Raw genomic sequence first — 12,535 nt, forward strand, 5'->3', positions numbered from 1 at the left:
AAGGGACAAATAAGGCAGTAGTGCAGAAAAGGCGATTCTCACAAGCAAAATCAAAAAAGCAATTAGTAGTATAAAACAGTTAACAGTTAATAGTTAAAACAGATTGAGGTAAAATTCACAAATACTTAACATTATATTAATAAACATTGTTGTGGAAATTGTATACATTTCCACAAAGTAAAGTACGGATCCTTTACAAAACTACAACACGGGTGAGCTCAAGATTATCAAAGTTCACCAGGAGAGTCACGTGCAGCCCGCAGACTCGACAGTGAGTCTGAGGTAACATGCTGTTACACCTATTTTATATGGGAATGAGTAATTCAATTCAATTCAACTTTATTTATATAGCGTCTAATACAACAGATGTTGTCTCTAGACGCTTTCCAGAGATCCAGAACATGAACATAAACATAAACATAAACATAAACATAAACATAAACATAAACATAAACATAAACATAAACATAAACCCCGAGCAATTATTACATAAACCATGGCAGGTAAAAACTCCCCTAGTGGGAGAAAAGCCTTAAGCCAAACAGTGGCAAGGAAAAACTCCCCTTTAGGAGGGAAGAAACCTTGAGCAGGACCAGGCTCATAAGGGGGGACCCTCCTGCCGAAGGCCAGACTGGGGGAGTCGTGGACTTCAGCAGCACACAGCAGGCAGGCGGAAGCAGCACCAGGATGATCAGAGGGGGGGGGCGTCAGCAGCACACAGCAGACATCGACGTAGACAGGGACCGGGAACTCAGGCCAGAACGTAGCTCCCGAGGCTCCGGCCTGCAAACATGCACAAAAGAGAAAAAAGGGGGGCCGGCACAAGAAACTACAGGAACGACGGATCATGTCGGTGCCCCCCTGCAGCATAGGCCTATAGCAGCATATCTACCGCAAAGCTATATTTGAGACTAACTATTATAGTCTTGTTCTATAGCTGCAACTATGACTACTGACTCTAACACACTAGAGTTTACACTACCTAGAGATTTACCAACACCAGCTGGAGGTTTACTAAACACTAACTATAGGCTTTACTAAACAGAAGGGTTTTAAGTTTAGTTTTAAAGGTGGAGGTTGTGTCAGCTTCCTTAACCCAGATTTGAAGTTGGTTCCAAAGTAATGGTGCCTGATAGCAGAACGCCCGCCCTCCAAATCTACATTTAGATACTCTAGGAACTACGAGTAAACCTGCACCCTGGGAGCGGAGAGCTCTGCCAGGAACATAAGGCACTATCAAATCTTGTGAATACTGCGGAGCTAAGCCGTTTTGGGCTTTATATGCAAGTAATACAATTTTAAATTGGATTCTGAATTTTACAGGTAGCCAATGGAGCGACGCTAACACTGGAGAGACGTGGTCTCTCCTGCTGATTCCTGTCAGTACTCGTGCTGCTGCATTTTGGATCAGCTGGAGCCTATTCAGCAAATTACTTGGACATCCTGCTAACAACACATTACAGTAATCCAGTCTAGAAGATACAAACGCATGAACTAGTTTTTCTGCATCACTCTGCGAGAGGATTTTCCTAATTTTTGCAATATTACGGAGATGGAAAAACGCTATTTTACAAACCTGATTAACATATGGTTTAAACGAAAAATCCTGATCGAAAACAACACCAAGGTTTCTCACAGTTGCACTGGAAGCCATCGCAGCACCATCTAGTCCCTTCCTAAGATGCTCTGGACCAATAATGATAACCTCTGTTTTATCTGAATTTAGAAGCAAGAAATTTCTGGACATCCAGTCCTTGATGTCCCTAAGACATGCCTGAAGTTTAACCAACGGTTCTGTCTCATCCGGATTTCTTCTCTAATTCTCGTGATTTTACTGTTAAAGAAGCTCATAAAGTCTTCACTACTGAGAGCTGCAGGAATGCACGGCTCAACAGAGTTGTGACTCTTTGTCAGCCTAGCTACAGTGCTGAACAGAAAACGTGGGTTACTTTTGTTATCCTCTATCAACGTTGAATAATAAGCTGTTCTGGCTTTGCGAATGGCTTTTTTATATACTATTAGAATATCTTTCCATTCACGATAGGAGTCTACAGACTTACAAGAGTGCCACTTCCTTTCCATTTTACGCACGTTTGGTTTCAACATGCAAATATCTGAATTATAACAGGGAGTTAAGCTCTTGTGGCTAGAAACCCTCCTTTTTAAAGGAGCAACTTCATCTAAAGCTGAATGCAACAAATCAGCAGTGTTACTAACAAGAAAATCAACATCAACATCAGAGGTAGAACCCAGGTCACTGGCCTCTATTGCTTCAGTAGAGGCTTCACTATTTTCCACTGTCGCAAGATGAGCAATGGCCTCCTTAAATTTAGCAATAGCTTCATCAGACAAACATCTGCTAAAATAATACCTCCTGCACTTCAACATCGACAACATTGATTGATTGATTGATTGATATATTTTATTTGGTCACGTTGTAAAGTTATTTGTCGATACAAAGTTTTTTTCATGTAGATCAAGGACCAAAAGGTGTAGACAGAAGCCAAAGCTTATTTTGTCTACCCTTTTAACATAATATAACCACTACAGTGCAAGGTTTAAAAAAACAAAACTAAATAGCTACGTGAGAGAGAAAATAAATAAATAAATATATATATTCATACATATATATATACATACACATACATACACACACATACATATATACATACATACATATATATATATATACATATATACATATACATTAAATTCAAACGTTATTAAATAATGGTCGGATAAAAGCGAGTTTACAGGTGACACCAACAGATCATCAGTTTCAACACCGTGGGTGAGAACGAGATCGAGAGTATGATTAAAACAATGCGTCAGCCCGTCCACTTTTTGTGAGATACCCATTGATTCTAAAAGAGAATTGAAAGCTAATTTAAGATTATCGCTTTCAACATCCATATGAATATTAAAATCACCCACTATGATGAATTTATCTGTACTTATCAATAATCCAGAAAGGAAATCTGAAAATTCAGACAAAAACTCTAGATAAGCGCCAGCAGGGGGCCGATACACTACCACTAACACAACTGGCTTCTCTGATTTCCAGCTCGGAAATTTCAGACTAAGCGTGAGGCTTTCAAATGTATTATAATTGCACTTAGGTTCAGTTTTTGTTTGGAGACTGGAGTTATAAATTACTGCGACTCCTCCGCCTCGGCCCATGTTTCTAGGAATGTGATGATTAAAGTAGCCGGGCGGAGTTGATTCATTCAAACTAACATACTCTTCCTCCTGTAACCATGTTTCTGTTAAGCAGAAAACATCACTCCTACTCTCTGTAATTATATCATTTACTAACAGAGACTTGGAGCTTAACGATCGTATATTTAGTAGTCCGCATCTAATTTTTCGGTCTCTTATTGGTACCAAATGTGCATTGGTTTTAATTTTCACAAGATTATTTTGGTTAACGCCTCTATAACGCCGCACCTGGTGAACTTGCGGAGGGCGGGGAAGTGCAACCACTTCTATTTTGCTAGGCACCTGGTTAGAGTTACCAGTTACATCATGTAATCCTATAGTTTTAGAGTCGCCAATTACATCATGCAATCCTACAGTTTTGTTGGCAGGCGTTGGTCCTCGAGAAGCAGCAGAGAAGTGTGTTAAACTACAGCTCTTCATCCTGGCATGGACCCTGCGATGTCATGGAGAGGGTCTAATAAAACAGGCCAAATTACTAGAGACAAGAGCTGCACCATCCCGGGTGGGATGAATGCCGTCTCTTCTAATCAGACCGGGCTTTCCCCAGAACGTTTCCCAATTGTCAATAAAGGCCACGTCGTTTTCTGAACACCACCGATACAACCAGCGACGGAGCGAGAGCATGCGACTAAACATGTCATCGCTGGTCAGATTGGGGAGGGGGCCAGAGAAACCTACGGAGTCCGACATGGTTTTGGCGTAGTTACACACCGAGACAATATTCATTTTGGTCACTTCCGACTGGCGAAGACGGGAGTCATTAGCTCCGACATGGATGATAACTTTACCATATTTACGATTACCCTTTGCCAGTAGCTTCAAATTTGCTTCAATGTCACCCGCTCTGGCCCCCGGGATACACCTAACTATGGTCGCTGGAGTCGGCTTCACATGCCGGACTATGGAGTCGCCAATCACCAGGGTCGGTTTCTCAACGGGTGTGTCGCTGAGTGGGGAAAATCTGTTAGACACATGAAGCGGGTGATGGTGTTCCGTGAACCCTTTAGGACTACGCTTCCTCCGAACCGTCACCCACCGGCCCTGACTGGCCGGCTGCTCGGGAGCTGCAGGGGAGTGGCTACCCTCAGCTGCTATAGGCCGGTCCGCTGCTAGCTTAGCCTGGTTAGCTGAGGAGGCTATCGGACTATGGTCAAATTGGCAGAACCGGACCTCTAACTGACTGAGCCTCGCCTCCGGCCCTGCAAATAAACTACATTTTAAGCACTTACCGTCTTCACTAAAGGAGGCAGAGGAATGGCTAAACATTTCACACACTGAGCAGCATAGAGGTGAAACGGTGGAAGACGGAGAGGCCATGCTAAGATGCTAACAGAGGCTAATGGACAGAAAATGTATCGGTGATTGGTGACAGTGAAAGTTACGGAAGAGAAAATGAGCGAGTGTTTAAATAAAGACAGTAATGTACCAGATATAGTGCTATTTTACCAGAAAACAATCTAAGTTTTAGACAAAAAAGTCGGGAGAGATCTGAGCCTGCACGCCATGCAGCAGCAACAGACCGCAACACCAGGAAGTGACGCGATGCGTGACGCAGTACGTTACCCAATCAGCAAACACGCAACAGCAGAGCCGCAACAGCAGCAAGACCTGACAGATCATTGAAACAATGGTCATTCAATGCAAATTTGTGGCCTCTCTCCATGAAAGACACATAGGCGCTTGACCTTTGTTAGAAAAATACAATGTTTGAATTTTTCCATGACACTCCCCACTTTTGATTAATTACACACATTTAATCACATATACAAAATAGGTCTTATCTTTCAAAAAACTCCATCTCTGATTCTTCAGCGTTATTTTGGGGAGGTAAGACAACAGGTAGTCCAACCGTTGCAAGAAGGGTATAACTAAGCAATGTAACACTGAACAATTGAATAACCAACGATTCACCAAGAGGATGATATACAGAAACACAGCAAAACCATGAACAAAACAAAATGCTTGGTGGACATCCAGAGTGCTGCAAGCCATTAGATGTTATCCTGAGGGGTCATGATGATCGATGTCATGGGGAATGAGTAGATTGTCTGGCTGATGATGAGGGTGGCAGGATCTGGAATGACAGGAGAGTGAGTGATCATGTAAAAACATATCCCAATCTTAGAAACCATGACAGTAAGTGCATGAGTTCAGCAGTCTGATCAGATAAATAAGATGGAAGCGAGCCTGAAGACAGAACAGAGTGTTGAGAGAATACAACAAATCCTACACGGTTCTTCCCTGAGGGATCATGTGAGGATGAGCCATCAACAAAGAGGATTTGGGATGAAATTACAACGGTAACTGGTCATCCCGAGAAACGACATCAGTTGTTTCTTGGATTGAGGTTTTGGAATATTTTGAATTGCTGGTCATTTCTGTACAAACCTCCATTCAACAGGTTGGTCAGGTCCTCTGATTTTCCTTACAGGAAACAGGGACGTTTTTTTGATTTTGAGTTTTTTTATTTCTGTCCATTTTGATACAACATAGTACAACATAAAAAAAAGGTCCAATATTTTAAGTGGCACCGAAAAGGTATACTGTAGGCTGAAGCCAAGGCTTATTATGCCTACCCTTTTATGAACCTCGACTCAGGAGGCTTTATACAAAACAAAACTAATAATTTGGGTTCAAACATTGAAAAAGAATGGATATATTGGACAAGTAACAAGTAAGCAAAGACAAAAAAACAAAGACGAAAACAAAACTAAAAAACATACTATAAATTGCAAGAAGTGATAAATTAAGTGGTTAAGTGGCAAGAGACTGTACAGCGCGGAGAACAGAGGTTAAGAGTAGGGTGTGTAAAAAAGAAAAAAAATATTTTTTTAACATACCAAGTTCTGACTGGAGATGTAAAATATGGAATAATCACACCAGCCTTCAATAAAGACTCAAAGACAGGTGTGATACCTTTGACAGCGTCAGATTCGAGAGGATATTGTTTTAGGTGTTATGACAACAGATTCACAACCTTTGATCGAACCAACGTCATATTTGGACCGAGCCAACAGCTCGGGGGGGAACGTCTCTGAGTGCCTCTGGTATGTGAAGAGAGGAAAAAACTTAAGAGGATAAAACAGACCAAGTCATCATCAGCTACCAGCTGCACAGCTCTCTGGCAGTGAGTCATTCCAGTAATGGACTGCTTAAACATTTTACAACGGGGAGAATAGAACACACCCTCATCAGGGGTAGGTTCCCAATCAGTTGCACCCTCCCATTTACAAACAAACCAACCCAACCAATGCCATTCTGCATCAGATGGTAGACAACAAAAAATAAGGAAGATTAACAGCATGGGACAGAAACAAAGGTTTCTGCTCTGGGGTTAGTGAGACAGACAAAACGTAAAAATGTGCATTTCAAAACATTCACACAACATTCAACTTATCATATTTTTGTTTGTAATATTTCTTCTCATATTCTGGATCTTGGTCACCTTGACTAAAGAAAGATGTAAGATGCAATACAAATCCACCTCCTTCATATAGTCTGAACTCGGTTGTGTCCTTGCACAGCACAAGTTCATCCGATATTTGGAAGTGGGACCATCTCCAATTTTCCACTAGTAAACACATGATGGGAGTGGTGTAGCTATACTTCATGGTAGATGGTATGCTGAAGTATAGGGAGCCTCAGCAGCTCCTTCAGCCAAAGACTGCTCCACCCGCGCTGCAAGAAGGAACGCTACCGCAGGTCCTTCATCCCCACTGCCATCAGACTTTATAATAACTGTAGCCACCCGAGTGCAATAACCTGTCTCTTTGAAAGTGTAATAACCTTTGCCCGCTAAATACCTCACGTATTTTTGCACGTAAATATTATCCGTTTTTTTTTGTGTTTACTATTTTTTCTCTTGTGCATTGCTCATTTTCCTACATTTTATATTGCTCTTTTTTTAATAATTTAGCTATTTATTGTTTTTTTCTATTTAAATTTTTTTGTATAAACCGTTGAGCGTGTGTGTGTTTGGCTGCTGCACGGTTGAATTTCTCCTCTGGGAGATCAATAAAGTCTTCTTTTCTATTCTATTCTATTCTATTCTATTCTATTCTATTCTATTCTATTCTATTCTATTCTATCCTATGTTCATAATCACCTTCTTCAGGATTTGATAGTCTGAGTTATTTGAAGACCTTCAACACCTGATGTGATTTTTTTAGCTTTAATGTACATTTTAAGTCCCTTCCCAAAAGATTTATGGGACACAAATCTGATAATAGAAAACTATATTTAAAGCTTCCTGTCCCATGAAAGAGACAGTGAAGTGGTACAGTGAAAGTTTCTCTTTGTCGGTGACCAGATGCAGAAATACAGAGGATCAGACGTCCTCCCAAAGGACAGTGAAGTGGTACAGTGAAAGTTTCTATCAAGGGGGAGGAGGGTCAAACACGGAAGATCTTAGCATAGAATGAGTAACACCAGAATCTATCATGAATGGTACAGATAAACCTTTCACATCCAAATAAAAAATTGGAAAAGATTTATAAACATATAATATAAACATAAACATATGTGTGTGTGTGTGTGTGTGTGTGTGCCTGTGATGTCTCACTCCCTTATCACACGTTGATAGAAGAGCCTGAGTGGGGGTTGTCACATTATCCGGGGTCCGCTCCTCCTCCGCCCGCCATCAGTCTGGCTGGCCTCCAGCTCTGAAACCTCCAGGGGGTCTAGGACATTAATTTCTCCAGTGTCCAGTCTGACCACAGTTATAAACATTGGTCAGATCCTCCAAGCTGCCAGAAGCCTCTACTGCGGTGGAGCCCATGACCCCGTCCACGCTGCGGACTCACAGTCCCAGAGAAAAGAGTGAAGTCTGTGTGAAGTTCTGAGTTCTTGTTTTATGCTGACTTCTGTTCCTTGTCAGACAGCACATCCTGTGCATGACATGCATGTCTGAAAAGCTCATCCAGGTGTGTCTCATACCTCATGCCCACATAAAGTTGTCGAAGTTGAGCAGTGACGTCAAGTTTAACTCCATCCATAATTGCAGAACGCAGGAGCTTTTCTCAAGGCCTGGGAGGACCAGCACGATCAGCAGTTCGGTCCTACCCCGAATGACGGTTGAATGTCTCCTCGGCCCCTTGAAGAAAATCCCGGACTGGGTCGTCGGGGCCCTAGGGGAGGTCTTTCAGGGCCATCAGGTCAGAGCAATTGGGAAAAGCCGCTTGTTAGGCAGCAGCAAGCTGGAAATCAGATCGTCTTTCAGCAGGAGGACCAGGAGGAACTGGAGGCAGCGGTAGCAGAGGAGAGGAGTCCAGATCCATTTCCACCGTCACCGCAGTTAGAGCCTGTTTAGCAGGAGCATAGCAGAAGGAAGTGAGGCACCACTGTCACAAAGAGAGGGGGGCTGATGGCCGATCTGGCTTTTCGTGGACTGATGCATCAGCAGGACCAGCCAAATCTTCACTCAGATCCCATCCTCTTCTAAATTTTTTTTTTCTTAGCTTCAGCTTCTTTTACTTAAGTTCACAGGCATTTGCGATGCCTTTCGATTTTACGAATATCATCAAACCTAATTTTCTTTTAAATTTTTATCTAATCATCCCATTCCTTCTCAGTTTCCAAAACCCTCGGACCCCAACGTCTTTGACATGTCTTTGGAGTATCTGGAGGACTGTCTGGCTTAACAGATCTGTTACCCATTTCAGTCAGAACGTCTTCTGCTGCCGCTTTCTGCCTTCGTGAACCAACACCGGCGCAAAAGTCATAAATGCCACGTCAATTAGTCCTCTATTTCACTATGGAGGAAATAAGGAACAAGTGACTTAACCTTCAGAACATATTTTATTTCCTAGGGTCGTTTAGGTCTGCACATTCACCCTAATATTCAGACAGTCATCTAGTTAGTCCTAATTAAAAATAGCTCACCCTGTTGCCTCTAACCGGAGTTCTGCCAGAGAGAGGTCCGAGAATCCCAGCAGTGTTCCGACGTCGGAGTGGTGTGCCCTGGTCCCTCCTTTCTATTGCCAATCGCGGTAGGGCTGAGGTAATTTATCCTCAGGACGGCCAAATCACCAGGGTCCTCTCCGATGAAGTTACACTTGTGGGATCCTGCTGACAATCCCAAATTGTTGTGGAAATTTTATACATTTCCACAAAGTAAAGTACTGGGGCCTCATTTATAAAAGAGTGTGTAGGATTCATACTAAAAGTGCACGTAAACCCAAAAGCCGAAATGGCGTGGCGCAAAAAAAATACGGATTCATAAAACCATGTGCACGCACACTTGCACGCAATGTTCGCTTTATAAATCACAGTCCAGCTGGAAGGTTGCGCAGGTGAATTTGCCTCATATCCCGCCCTCTACACGCCCACTTCATACCATAAATGGGCAATACAAAGTAGTTCATGACTGTATTTGCATATAAATGAACCTGCTGAGCATGCACAGCGGCTTCCTGCAGCCTGTTTCTGCTGCGCGTCAGGATGAATGAACGTGTCGAGCCACCGTGCCACTAAATTTCACGGAGACTGAGATGGAGATGTTGTGGATGAAATGGAGGACAGGGGTCCGTTTCACAAAGCAGGTTCAACAAACTCTGAGTCTAATCCTGAACTCTTAGTTGATCTACTCTGAGATCGGAAACTCTGAGTTTTCGGTTCCAGAACAGCGGATTTGAGGTAATTTACTCAACTCTAAGTAGTTTCACCTGAAGTTAAGCGCGAGCGTGAGGGAAATAAAAAGCCATCATCAGTAGAGCGCTGATACAAGGATTCACCATGGCAACCGGCGACAACAAAAGAGCGACATACATTTTCTTTTTTTTCTTTTTAACTTTATTTATCTTTTCAATTTACAAAATCCCTTTGAGGAAACATTAGTTTGCATCTCAAGATCCACATACTTCACGCCACTGGAGTTAGAAGTGTTAATACGTGCGTATGGCGAGTATGAGAGCATATTTTGGGAAAAAAAATGAAATTTTATTGTCATTTAGATCAGGGCCGTCAATTGGGTACGGCAGCTGCCACACCTCGGCTTCAGGGGAAAATGTAATGTTTTTTTTTTTTTTTTTTTTTACCTTGTCTGCACACATATTATTGATTGATACCATGACGGTAGAAACCAAAAGTGTATATGTGTGCATTATTACTATATTTAATATATATACATATATATACGCACACATATGCGTACACATACATAAATATACACATACAAACCCAGTGTTTTTTTTTTTTTTTTTTTTTTTTTGGGGGGGGGGGGGGGTGACGACCTCCACTGCCAATCCAGGAAGCAGGAACACACGGAGACACACGTCAAGCACTGGAAATCTGCAACAAAAAACCACAAACAAAGCACGAAACCGGCACGGAGCCAACCAAAACAATAACAGCAATCGACCTAAATCTTGAGATCTGATCGCAGTCTGAGCTAAGCTATCGCTACCGCTACCTAAACCCAAAAACTAGAGAGCCAGCATGCAGGTGAACAAGCCAGTGTGTATGTCTATGTGTGTGTGTGTGTATGTATATGATCATGCGTGTGTGTGTGTGTGTGTGTGTAAATGCATGTGACTAAGTGACTATATGTGTGTGTGTGTGTGTGTGTGTATGTGTGTGTGTGTGTGTGTGTGTGTGTGTGTGTGTGTGTGTGTGTGTTTGTGTGTGTGTGTGTGTGTGTGTGTGTGTGGTGTGTGTGTGTGTGTGTGTAATAAACCAAACAAAGCTCCACCTGAAGTGTATCTATAGTGGGGGAGGGGGGGGAGCAACCCCGCCACCCGCGAGACCAGAGGCCGACACGGAAGAGCCCGGAACCCAGGCCACCGGCAACCCCACAGAGGGGAGAAGTAGGAGGGAGGCAACCCACCGCCTGCGAGGCCCCCCCCCCCCGGCGGCGGCCGAGGGGGCCCGCGGGCGGGGCCCCCACGGCACGGGAAGAAGCAGCCAGGGATCCCGCGGCGGCGGACAACGACCCAGGCAATCCCCGGCCACCCGGTCCGGGCCGGACACGCGGCCAGGAGGCCCTCACCCTTCAGGCCAACGACCCCCACCCGGCAGGGGGCCAGCCTGCCCGGAGAGACAGAGCCGCCCCGGCCGCCGACGCGGGCAGGCGCACCCGTCCCCCACGAAAGTGGCCCTCCAAGACCAGAGGGGCGCCCCGCCGCAGAGGCAGCGGGGGGGACCGGAGACGGGCCCGGAGAGAGGGAACCCCCCAACAAGGCGACACCCGTGCAGGCCCGACAACGGAGGGCCCCAGACCCAGGCATCCCATTCATTCATCCATTCACCTATCCGATACCTATACTAATAATAATATAATATACTATACATAATAATAATACTAATAATAATAATAATAATAATAATACTAATAATAATAATAACCATCTTTGTATAATATAATATTCATAAATTATTAAGTTTTGATGTCCTGCCAATGGAGGCTCAAATCCTCCATGGCAGGACCCTTCCATACCGCATTCTCACCGACACAGACATACAATCACGCACCGTTTCCCCATCCCCGGGGGGGTCCAGCACCGCCAGAAGGCACCCCAGGCTGCACGGCGGGCCCCGCCAGGCCCGGGTAACCCGACCCACCTGTCCCAGGCCAGTGAGGGAACGCGGGTGATGTGGGACCCCCTCCCGCCCCTGGTGTTGAGTGCGTGTGATTAATGCCATAAAAACAGGGAGGGGGGAGGGCCAAGTATCGATTGACACCGACCCCCCCCCCTCCCGAACTACGTGTCCTTGTCAAATGTATTTATTAAGTGTTGAATGTGCAGTGTCTATTTTGCTGTTAAAACCGTGAGGCGGGGAGTGCCGGGCCACGCGGGACGGTGCCCCCCACGACCCGGACCCCCCGCCCTTCGCATATGTACGTATGAATCGTGTAGGGGGGGAAAGAGGGGGAGCGGAGGCCGAAGCCAGGAAGCAGGACCAGCAAAGCCGGCCCTGGTAAGACACCCGCGTCCCCCCACCGGCCGTCCAGTAGACGGGGGCTGGCCCTCCGAGCCGGGCCAGGGCCCCACCGTACCTCCACGGGCGCCCCCGGCGCCGCCGGAGCCCCCAGACGGAGGGGGAAACGGTCCAACATCCTCCCATTCATACTGACAACATAAGACATAGATACCTGGGAATGGTGCCACCCCGCCGTCGCGCCCGCCCGTGCACCCCCCGGTCAGGGGAGGCCCGCTCCCCGGACCCGGCTCCACCCCCCCCCCGAGGCCACCCCGGCGGACACCCCAAGGGTCACGGAGTCCCCACATCCGCAGGGGCACTTGGCCCCCGCCCAGCGACGGAGGACCAAGGCAGCAATGCCCCCCCAGCGCAGACAGCCACCCCCCACCCAGGCAGGGCC

This window comes from Cololabis saira, chromosome 20 (assembly GCF_033807715.1).
Source record: "Cololabis saira isolate AMF1-May2022 chromosome 20, fColSai1.1, whole genome shotgun sequence".
Taxonomy (NCBI): Eukaryota; Metazoa; Chordata; class Actinopteri; order Beloniformes; family Belonidae; genus Cololabis; species Cololabis saira.